The sequence below is a fragment of the Nycticebus coucang genome, chromosome 2 (assembly GCF_027406575.1).
Source record: "Nycticebus coucang isolate mNycCou1 chromosome 2, mNycCou1.pri, whole genome shotgun sequence".
Taxonomy (NCBI): domain Eukaryota; kingdom Metazoa; phylum Chordata; class Mammalia; order Primates; family Lorisidae; genus Nycticebus; species Nycticebus coucang.
In genome coordinates, this window is record NC_069781.1 from 38,564,424 (window position 1) to 38,576,130 (window position 11,707).

Sequence of the window (11,707 nt, forward strand, 5' to 3'; positions counted from 1 at the left end):
CTTATCCAAGGACAAAGGACAGTTCAACATTAGAGAAATTCCTACTGTAACTCACAACAGAGAGTAAGGAAAATTCCCTCAGTATATACAAAAAAGTATTCAATAAAGTTCAACATTCAGAATTCATCTTCTGAAATCTCAGGAAGCCAAGAATAGAATGCAAGTTCCTCAACATAAAAGAGGATACCTATTAGAAATCGTCAGCCATTAAACATGTAATGGGAAATTTTTAGAAGCATTCCCACTAAAGGTAAGTACAAGACAGAATTGATTGCTATCATCGCTACTAGTCATTATTGTCCCAGAGGTCAAAAGACAAGAAAATTAGAGATAGAAAGATTAGAAAGGGAAAAAGAACTTTCACCCTTTGCAGATAAAATGATTGCCCACCTAAAAAAATACAAGAGAATCAAATGAAAAAATTAGAATAAGAAAGGTCAAATAACATCAACATAATTAATCCAATAGCTTTCCTATATACCAATACCAATTAATTTCAAAATAATTTTTAAGGATTCAATTTACAAAATAAAGCATAGAAAATAAATATAATTTTTTAAAAGTATAAGATCTGTTTAAAGATAACTAAAGAAATTTACCGAATAACATAAGCATAAATACATAAAATACTAAACTATTTTCCTGATTGAGAATTTCAAGACGTTGTATTGACAATATACTGATCTTCCCCACATCTATCCATCAGTGCAATTGATCAAAATTCAATAGCCTTTTTTGTTCAGGTTTTATCCTACCAGATGCCAAAACACACTATGCACTATAGTAATTTAAATGGTCTAGTATGGGTGCTGATACTGATAAAGTGATCAATGGTACAGAATAATAAAACTAGAAACAAACTCAAGTATATATGAAAATGAAGTATCCAATAAAGAGAGTAGCTCAAATTCGTGGAGAAACAATGGACATTAGTTGGATTGAACAAATGAGCTATTCCTTTGGTAGGAAAATTGTATTAAATTTGTAATTTACACCATTTATCCACAGAAAATAACCTTCAGATAAATTAAAGAATAAAAATAGAGAAGTATTAGAAGAAAATGTAGGTTAAAAAATTGGTAAATATTTTTTAATTTAGATTGGGAAGGCTTTCCTAAGCAAGAGACAAAATCCAGGTGCTCTAAAAGAAAAGTTTCCCAGATTTAACCTCATAAAAATTGCAAAATTCTGTAAGTCAAAATACACCATAGGTCAGGTTAAAAAGCCTGGAAAAATATACTTGCAACATACTTAACAGGTAAAAGATTAATATCCAGACCATATAAAGAGTTTCTAGCAAAAGCAAAAAGAAAAAGACAAACATCAGAAAAATTTGAAAAGGAAATAAACAGACAATTCACAGAAAATATACACACAGTTAATAAGCCTGCAAATCTGCATCTCCAACTACTGAGATGTTTTCAAAAGGCCTCCATGAACTGGCTTTACCAGCTTACACTCACAAGAGATATGAGAATGTCTGTTTCTCCACATTTTTGCCAACACTTAGCATCTATCTTTTTACTTTTTGCCAAATAATTCTCTTTTCCCTTATTAATTGTGAGATGTAGCTTTGCACGAACTTCTAGGACTCTTTCCAACAGAAATACTTGTTTGTGAGACCCACACAACACAGTGTACAAGTTTTTGTATCTGTATCCAAGAATGTTCACCATAGTATTGTGTGTAGTAGGATAACATCTAAAATCTAGCTTACTATCAAGAAGGAAGGAAATAGTTAAGTCAATTATGGTACATCCACTCCATTCCCAGATATCTCTGATTCATCAATCTTGCAAGAGACTTTAAGAAGCCTCATCATTTATGACATTGGCCTTCATACTCCCTGTTAATATATATAACTCAGTGATTTAGAACAAACAAGGCCTAAGGTGTCTGGTCAGGCTTTCTCAAGTTACATATTCCTTACATATTTTCATTGCCTGGCTTACCCCCTTTCACCAGGTCCCCACCCCCTTACTAGCCTAGATGGGAAAAGAATTTAACTTATAATACAACCTCAGTACATGGCAGCCTACTAATCATTATTTAAATAATTGTAAGCCTATAGGAAACTATACATGAAACTCAAAATTGCTGTGTCACTATTTCTATTATTAATTATTAAAATAGTTAACATACATAGTAGTTCACAGTTATCAAGTACTACCAATCTAATACTTAAATGATCTCTACCACACCCTTGTGAGTTGTACAAGACAGAAATTATTATCCCATTGCATAAGTAAGGAAACAAAGGCCAGAGAGGGAATGTGACTGCCCCAAATCCTACAAAAAGGATTTTATACTAATAAAAAGGATTCGGAAAATAAAAATTAGGATTTTATACTAATAAAAAGCAGAACCAAGGTTGAGTGTAGGCTTTTTGACTGTGAAACATCTGTTCTTTCTACACAAATCCAGCTCATGGCAAAATAGTTAATAATATCCCATTTATCCAAAGCCTAGCTGGTAAATTTGAAGCTCAGGAACTGTATCCCTAAGCCAGAAATGAAGAAACCTAATGCCACTGTGCCAGCCCCCAGACCAACTCTCTCAAAGTCTCTGCCCTGGAGCCAATGCCTTTATTCTATCATAGACTAGACTTTTGCTTCTTAGTCTAGTAAATTGTTCCTAATCAGACTCCTGGATTTCCCTGCCCCGAAGGTTAGAACTAGAGAATCTGAGTGGGTGGGAATGGGGGCAGGAAGAACTTTTGAGAAGCAAGCTGTGCTATTGTCATTGTTTTTACTCAAACACGAATCTTTGTTCTCCAATGCAGATTTTGAGAAGTTGGTTCCAATCTGCTCTGAACAAAAGAATTTTGGTCTGAACAAACAAAATTTGAGATGGGAAGTCTGGCTTTCCTATCATAGTTGCGCTTTTGAGCATCTGCCTCTACCCACCACCCCCTACTATTGGATCTTTCCCAAAAGTAGACGCAAACTTTCAGGAAAACTTCCTGGGTTGCTTACCAGTTGCAGAAAGAAGCCATGGAGGACCTAGGATAGCATACGTATATCAAGGTTACTAAAATAATATCCTTACAACGCTTAGAAGATTGAGCCCACTGAACTTTTAAGGGCCCTCTCAAAACACCTCAAAGATCTTAGAGTTCTATGAAAGAGGGAGACCTTGGTTTCAATGAGTATTTATCAAGGTCCTGATCTTCTATTTCTAAAGGAAATTTTCCATTGGCTTTATAGTCTGTAATATTGTGTTACTTTTTCTATTTTAAATATATATTTTTATTAAGCAAATAATTGTGTAACAAAAGTGCACTTTTTTTTACATGTTCTCTTCTCTCAGCCATATATCAAAAAAAAAAAACATAAAAGGATCAAATTTTTTTCTGCTACCCTACATTGAGTGTCATAGCATTTGTGCATATTGACATAGATTTTCCAATCATTTAAATAGCTGCTTATTTCTCTTTTTTTTTTTTTTTGGTAATAAAAAAATACTATTTCTTTATTCAGTATGAATAATGATTTTATTTATTTATTTATTTATTAAATCATAGCTGTGTACATCAATATGATCATGGGGCACCACACACTTGTTTCATAGAATATTTGACACATTTTCATCTCATTAGTTGACATAGCCCTCCTGGCATTTTCTTAGTTACTTTGCCAAGACATTTACATTCCACATTTGCCAAGGCTCACATGTACCCTTGTAAGATGCACCACAAGTGTGATCCTTTCAATCCCCCTCCCTCTACTCCCCTCCCCCCTCCCTCCCCCATGCTTCCCCCTTCCCCCTGTTCTTAGGTTGTAACTTGGTTATAGCTTTCATGTGAAGGTCCTAAGTTAGTTTCATAGTAGGGGTGAATACATTGGATATTTTTTCTTCCATTCTTGAGACACTTTACTGAGAAGAATATGTTCCACTAGCTGCTTATTTCATTCCATGGTTATGTCTCAATTTACTTAATGTACTATTGTTAGATATTGAATTTTTTCATAATTTTATTGAAATTATAAATAATGCCTTTATGAGGTTCTTTGTGACTAAGTCTCCTGTATCTTCTATTGAATGATATACTTTAAAATTCTAGGAGGGAAAGTATTGGGTTAAAGGCTATAAATATTTTTGTAGTTCTTCAGAGTTTTGAAAAACATTTAAAATAAAAGTCATGGGCAGCACCTGTGGCTCAAAGGAGTAGGGCACCGGCCCCATATACCAGAGGTGGCGGATTCAAACCCAGCCCTGGCCAAAAACTGTAAAATAAAAGTCAGTGCACTAACCTCAATATCAGACCTTTATTTTAATACTGTTAATTACAGCTATATTTATTTTTAATATTCTAAGATCTTCTTTCTCTCTATTCCTTGCTTAGGTTATCTACCTTCAAACAGCTTCACTTATCTTTCTCACAATCATAAGGAAAGGGACATTTTAAAGTATGTACGTATATGCACAGGTCACATTTATGTTCAGTTGAAAAATATGACCAAGCAGTTCACATGGTAAATATCAAACAAAGAAGTCAGCCTATCTCTACACTTTCAATAATGGATTTTTCTATTGAGTCAAAGGAAAGAAGCTTTGAATCCAAATGCTTCCTTCATTGATTCCATATGCCTAAAGGGAGAAAGTGTGGCTGTTAAAAAAAAAAAATTCCACACTCTATCTCAGCCCCATTGAATCAAAATCTCTAGGAGGGATATGGCAATCTGTTTCGTATGGGTTGAAGTTGAGCTGAAATTTTGGTCGGGGTGGTAGAGGACTGGATTTTAATTAAGCTTCCCAGGTGCTATTTGCTGTCCAGAAAACATGGAAACATCCGGTTTAAATTTGGTCATTGGGTGAAGGTCACGGGGAGTCACTTTCTTCTTACCAGAGAGAATTCCCAAATAATCAGACTTACCCAACGGTAAAAAGGCTGCCTAGGAGGCAATGTATACCTGTCAGTGAAGAGTTTTTTGTAGACCACTAACCATAATTATCTCCTGGGAAGTCTCCAGAGTAGATCCTACAAGCTCCAGTAATCTTTGAATTGGGGAGCCATCTCTTACTGCAGCTCCAAGGCTAAACAGACTGTCTCCTGAAGGCAGGTGGAATGAGAGACCTTTAATTGTCCTTCCTACCTTGGCATAGCTTGATTTTTTTTTTTGCAAAGACAGTCTCACTGTACCGCCCTCGGTAGAGTTCCGTGGCGTCACACGGCTCACAGCAACCTCCAGCTCTTGGGCTTATGCGATTCTCTTGCCTCAGCCTCCCGGCATAGCTTGATTTTATAATTTCAATTCACTAAACAAATAGTCCATGAAAGTAGCTTCAGTATTTTCTCTACATCTTTCCAAGACGACATAATACAGGGCTTTAATTTGTTACAGTGCTGCAAAGGAAAGCTGACTGAGACAATACTCAGGATATTCTAGGTCTTTTGACAACCTTCTCCTCTGATTCCAAAATCTCCCTTTTGACACCCGTCGGGGCCTCAAAAGGACCATGCCATGAAAATCATTATGTGTACTAACAATGTATACAAAACTCTACCAATTACGCCACAGGCATAACTGAAGCTGAGGACTTGGTCTCTTGATTCCTACATCCCTTCCTTTGAGTTCAGATGGTTCAATCCACTAGGGGAATAAAAGAGGTGAAATCTGGGAGCCAGTTCTCTAACAAAGTCACCATCAAAATGCTGCATTTCCAACCTTAGAAGCTTCTCACATCATCACCATTACACTAACCGTTCAATGAACTATGAAGGTATATGAAACACAGCAGCAGGGAGTGAAGGGCTAGGAGTGGAGTTGCATCCTGTACTCACCCTCCACGGAACTGCTGTTCAAGGCGAGGCCCTGGGCCCATTTTAGAAAAGCAGAATCCCAGCCCTCCAAACCCCCCATCAGACCTAAGGAATCAGAGCATGCATTTTAGCAAGATCCCCAGGTGACCTGTAGGCACAGCACATTAACATTTGGGAAGCCCAGACCTAGATTACTTAAGGGGTAAGGAATATTATTTAATATTATTTTCTGATTATACGTGGTACAAGTAATAAACACTCACTGTAGAAAATCTGGAAAAAGTCCCTCCAGACCACCCCCACTGGCATCCTCGAGGGAGGAGGAAGGTGAATTGAACCGAGTAATCCAGCAGACTCGTGCACCTGTTGATTACAAAGCCTCTGCAAGGTCTGTGTAGGGAAGAGAGCAGCCACACTAAGTCCTGCATCGCTGGCCTGGGGTAAGGTGGGCTGCAGAGTCAAGAGAAGAAGGGAACAATTACTAGCACGACTTTGAATGACAGCATGAAGTACTCCCAACTTTGAGAGCAGGCGCAGTTTCATAAATCATAGGGCAGGTAGGAAGATGTTTCTCTTCCCTGGGACCTTCGTCTGAACTGACGGACACTGAGACTTGGGAGAGGAGTGCGGGGAGCTGTCCAGACCTCCTAACCCAGCCAGAGCCCAGAGCTGCTGAGGAAAGGCAGGTGACTTGAGGGGGATAAGGGGGGATCCTGGGATGATAGAGATTTGAAAGGAGGTGGTTAAAGGACACTGCCACTCTTGGAGAGATGAGAACAAGGAAACGCCAAGGTCAGAAGATGGGATGCACATAAATTCCCTGGAAGACAGGAAAAGAAGACACTGAGGTCTTTAAATCATTTCCTTTTGGAGGGGATTCCATTAAATTAACTGCATCCCCCTGGCGGGGAGACTAAAATCAGAGAGGTGGATGCCATACTCCAGCCCCTAGGCATAAGGAGGCCACCAATTAACTAATCCAAGCTCAAATTCTATACACAATGTTCATAATACTTTATTCGACAAAACTTATAATATTAAAATCGCTACCACAGTTAAAAATCCCTTGAAAACATCATTCTAAAGACAGTATCATTACTGTTTTTTATTTTAAAATTTCCCATTTTTGAAGTGTTAGACTATTTCTATTTTTCACTATATATGTTGCTGCAATAAACATCTTTATTCACGCATCTTTATCCATATATGAAATTATGTCTTTTTTTTATTTAAGCAAACTGTTTTTAAATCAAAGTGAACCATACATAGGGAAAAGTGCAAAAATCAAAAGTGTATAGTTTGACTTCTCAAAGCTTCTCAACATCACATAGAAACACCATCCAGATCAAGAAATCAGAACATTGGCTGGGCACAGGGGCTCACACCTGTAATCCTGCACTCTGGGAGGCCAAGGGGGGCAGATCGCTTAAAACCACCCTGAGCAAAGTGAGACCCCGTCTCTACAAAAAATAGAAAAATTAGCTGGACTTTGTGCCCAGCGCCTATAGTCCTAGCTACTCAAGAGGCTGAGGCAGGAGGATTGCCTGAGCCCGAGAGTTTGAGGTTGCTGTGAGCCATCACACCACAGCACTCTCGCCTCTGTTACCAAAAAAAAAAACAAAAAATCAGAACACTACCCAAGCCCCAGCCCCCTAGTAGTTCCCATCCCGTTCCTACAGTTCCTGCTGTCTTAACTTCAAATATATATTATATTAATAGAATTGCTTATTTATATTATGTGGCATAAATATAAATTATATTTACATATCTGCTAATGTATTTCATGCTTACATATCTTATATGTAGTGTAGCATGCTTTAGCTATATTTTCATATATCATATATATCATCTATATGTTAGTATGTATTTGAATTTTATATAAATTCAGACATAAAATTGTACCAATTTTGCATCTGGTTCCTTTTGCACAACATTATGCTTGGGAGACCCATCCATCTTTCTGATGGTAGCAATAGTTCACCCACTTTTGTGACAGTATATTATTCCATGGCATGAATATTCATAACTTGTCTTTTGTATTTTGTTAAGCATTTCTAGTTTGTAGCAGAAGCAATAGACTGCTATGAGATACTCATTCATAGCCAGAACAGAAATCCACTCATATATTTTTGCTAAATTCTAAGAAGTAGAATGCCTGGGGGGATAAAAAAAAATCCCCACATTTTCTCATACCACTGATGCACATTTTAGCTGTTTTCTGTAAAAGCTGTGACAATTTAAACTGTGGAAAATATACCAAGTTCTTCTGAGGGATTTGTGTCAAAAGACATCCTAATAATAGCAAAAAGAAATTTAAATCCTAGTATTTTCTAATACAAGTATAACTGCCTAACATATAGATTATAAATATTAAAATACTAGTATCACAATTTACAAAGTGATTTTGTGCTAATGTATTACTTAATCTGATAACACCCTGAGGGTTAGATTATATTACTGTCCCATTTTAAGTATTAGGGAACTATGACTCAGAAAAATTGAAGTGTGCTGGCTGTGTCACCTAGTCAATCAACAGCAGACAGTCTTCCTCGTCCTCACCAGGCTGTATCTTGCCTAAGCTACTGAGGAAGTACATCTAGACAAGCGGTCCTCAACCTGTGGGTCGTGACCTCTTTGGGGGTCTCCTGCATATCAGATATTTACATGATGACTCATAACAGGAGCAAAGTTACAGTTATGAAGTAGCAACAAAAATAATTTTATGGTTGGGGGTCACCACAACATGAGAAACTGTATTCAAGGTTCACGGCAGTAGGAAGGTTGAGAATCACTGATTTAGACACTTCAGGACAAAAGGTGACATGCCCAAGAAGAAGGGATTTCTTCCCCTTTCCCAAGGGTCTCAATCCCCCCCCCCAAACCACTAGTGGAAATAACATTATCTCCTTCTGGGAGCCACATCCTTATACTAGGAAGCGGCTCTTGCCTGCAGAATCCTGGAATGTCATTGCTAAGATTATGTAGTCCAAGGTTTGCAAATAGGAAGCACACACTGGCTCTTCCATCCGTGCCAATGGCAGACATGACTAATCAATCACCATCTAGCCACTATCTACCACACTGAGCCCACCTGAGCTCATCTCTGCCTCCCTTGCTACACTAGCCTTTTCTCTGCACCTGGCACATGCCAAGCTCCATCCTACACATTGGCTACAGCCAGATCCCCTCATGACTGGATCCTATTTGTCATTTAGATCTCAGCTCAGATATCATCTCTTCAGAGAGGTTCTTGCTGATCTCCCAAATCTGAAGTAGCATCACCTTACCTGATTTTTCTTCTGTCTTGTCATCATTTTTAAATTTATTTAGTTGTCTGGGTTATTATGGTCATTTCTTGAGAACAGAGCCTCTTCTGATTTGTTCACCTATCCTGAGTGCTTACAAGAGACCCTAGTACTCAGTTAAAGTAATTGGTGAATGAATCAGTTAATCAAGATGCATTTTTCTTGGGAGCCCAGGTATTACATTAAATGCCTTCCCATCACAGTGTTACAGCCATTCACTACCAAGACTCAGATTTAAAACATGAGATAAACCTTTCTGCCTTGGCTAACTTCCTTAATTCCCCCATTTTACAGATAGAGAAACTGTGGCTCAGAATAAGAGCCTTTTCCAAAGCTACAGAATGAGTGAGGGGCAGACCTGGGACTGACACCAGATCCTCCTCTCCACCACCTGCCCCGCCCTCTCCACTGCAGGGAAACACCAGAAGAGCTGTGGTAAAGTCTCAGCCACAAAGCAGAGGAGCAGGGCCATTGTGCTCAGAAGCCTGCCTGTGAATAACACACCTAATTACCAGCTGCCTTTTTTCCTATTCTGTGGGTTAAAGTCTGATCACATATAAGGTTCTCCCTGTGTTTCCGTGGATACAAAGCAATCTAATTTCAAACTCCCTTGCAAATGGCAAATGAGTGAACTTAATTTTAATAAAAACAAGGAAAATCATACGTGTGAGCTTAATAAAATCTAATTTGGGCAATTTGGAACTCATAAAATAAAGCCTTTATGTAAAAACTAGCAATTAGCTTTATGAAACAATACAGTGAACCCTTGGCATCAGGGAGGGTTTAGAGCCAAGAGGGTTCCAAGGATAAGGAAACGTGGCAATAATGCAGGGAAGCTATCAAGAAGAGGGGAGCATGGTTCTCGGGGTCAGGGGATTTAAGTTCAAGTACTCAAGCCACCATGTCTTAGCTCCACAACCTTGAGCAAGTCACTTTCCCTCTCTCGACCCAAATGTCTAAACCCTAGGGTCCTTGTTTGTAAAATGATGGTAATAAAGTTTACTTGACCAAATAAAATGGTTCTACAGACACACAAGAAAACAAATAGGCAAGAGCTTTTTAAGAGTGTCCAACAATTGTCTCATCATCTCTCCTGTCTACCGTTCTTCCCAGCAAAGAGAGAAAAGGAGGCTCATGGACCCTAAGGCCTCAGTCAAGGAACGTGGGATGGAGGGCAGGTGTGCAACCTTCCACATTGACCATGGATTCAGATGTCACAGACCTGTGACAGGCTGCCTGAGGAAACACCCAGAGGTGTTTACAGGAGCCAGAAGCAAATTCCCAAGTCAGACTGAGCCTGGGGGGAGTCCTGGGGCTCCAGACAAGAATTGCTGTGTCCCTGCATATCTGCACCACTGACAGATCCCCTTCATGCAGAGATCTTGGCTGGCAGGCTGTGCCATTCCCATTTTACAGAGGAGGAAAATGAATCACTGTGAAGGTGCAGCCCCTAAACTCAGGTCATGCACCAAGGTGACCCAGACAAGATTCAAGCCAGGTTTTCTGATTCCATGCACCAGCCTGCTAACCAGCACCTCCCAGGTTACAAAAGCAAGTGACTGTGACAGAGAACCCGATGTCTGTTGTGTCCCCTTCTTCTCCAGCTTCCATCAGAGCTGCTAGGAGCCACGTCCACAAAGAGCATGGCCTTCATCACACAGGCTCTTCCTCGTCCTTCTGCCAAGGAACCACCACTCCAAACAGAGAGCAATTTTTTCCTAGTACCTTCCCAGAAGCCAAGTGGGTAATTAATTGCACTGAATAACACATTAAATGCACTAATAATTGGTTAGTCACAGCAAAATGATTACTTTGAAGAAATATTACCAATTCCCTGTTGTAGTTAACATTTCTCCTTATTTATCATTACCATGTTAATCAATAATAGTCACAATACTAATAAATCTGTCTTAATTTTAATTGTGTTCAATTGGATGTACCAGTACTTGAGTATTCTGAGCATACTTCATTATTTATATTAATTTAAGATCACTTAAAGGCAAATTACATAGTTTGTACTTTCAAGTAGGTAATTATGACAAAGTTTCCTCCAGAGTCAGCATTTCTGAGCGCTGAGCAGTGTGAGGTGTCAGGCATCTGCTCTTTTCTTTTAGGCACCAGGGTCAGAGATGGAGCAGAGAAAAGAAGACTCAAAGCCCCCACTTGAATTAGCATATTCTGGCCTTTAGAAAAAGGCTCGGGTCTCTGAGAGTATGATTGACAGCTCAGTGGCTCTGCTATCTAGCCACGAAGCATTCAGCCTTTCATTCACCAACACCAAGGGCCAGACACTGCGCTGGGCACCACAGGACAGGAGGTGAGAAAGGGAGGCCCTCAAAGCAGTTTGAGAGAACTAAGCCTGGGGGAAGTCCTGGGGCTCCAGACAAGCAATACAGTAGTCCATGTAACTAAAGGAACTGGGAACGGCTTCTAGAGGCCGAGGTCTCAAAGGGTGGGTAACATTTGGCAGGAAAGTGTGGGGGAGGGTCAGCTTTGGCAAAGAGATGCTTAGGAGGCTCCAGCAGAATGAGGGAGTCCCAAGGAAAGGAGGACAGGAAGAAAAAGGCCCAGGATGAAGAGCCAGGGCCAAGGCAAAATCGACCCTGGACATGGCTTTGAATGAAAGATTGGGGGTTAG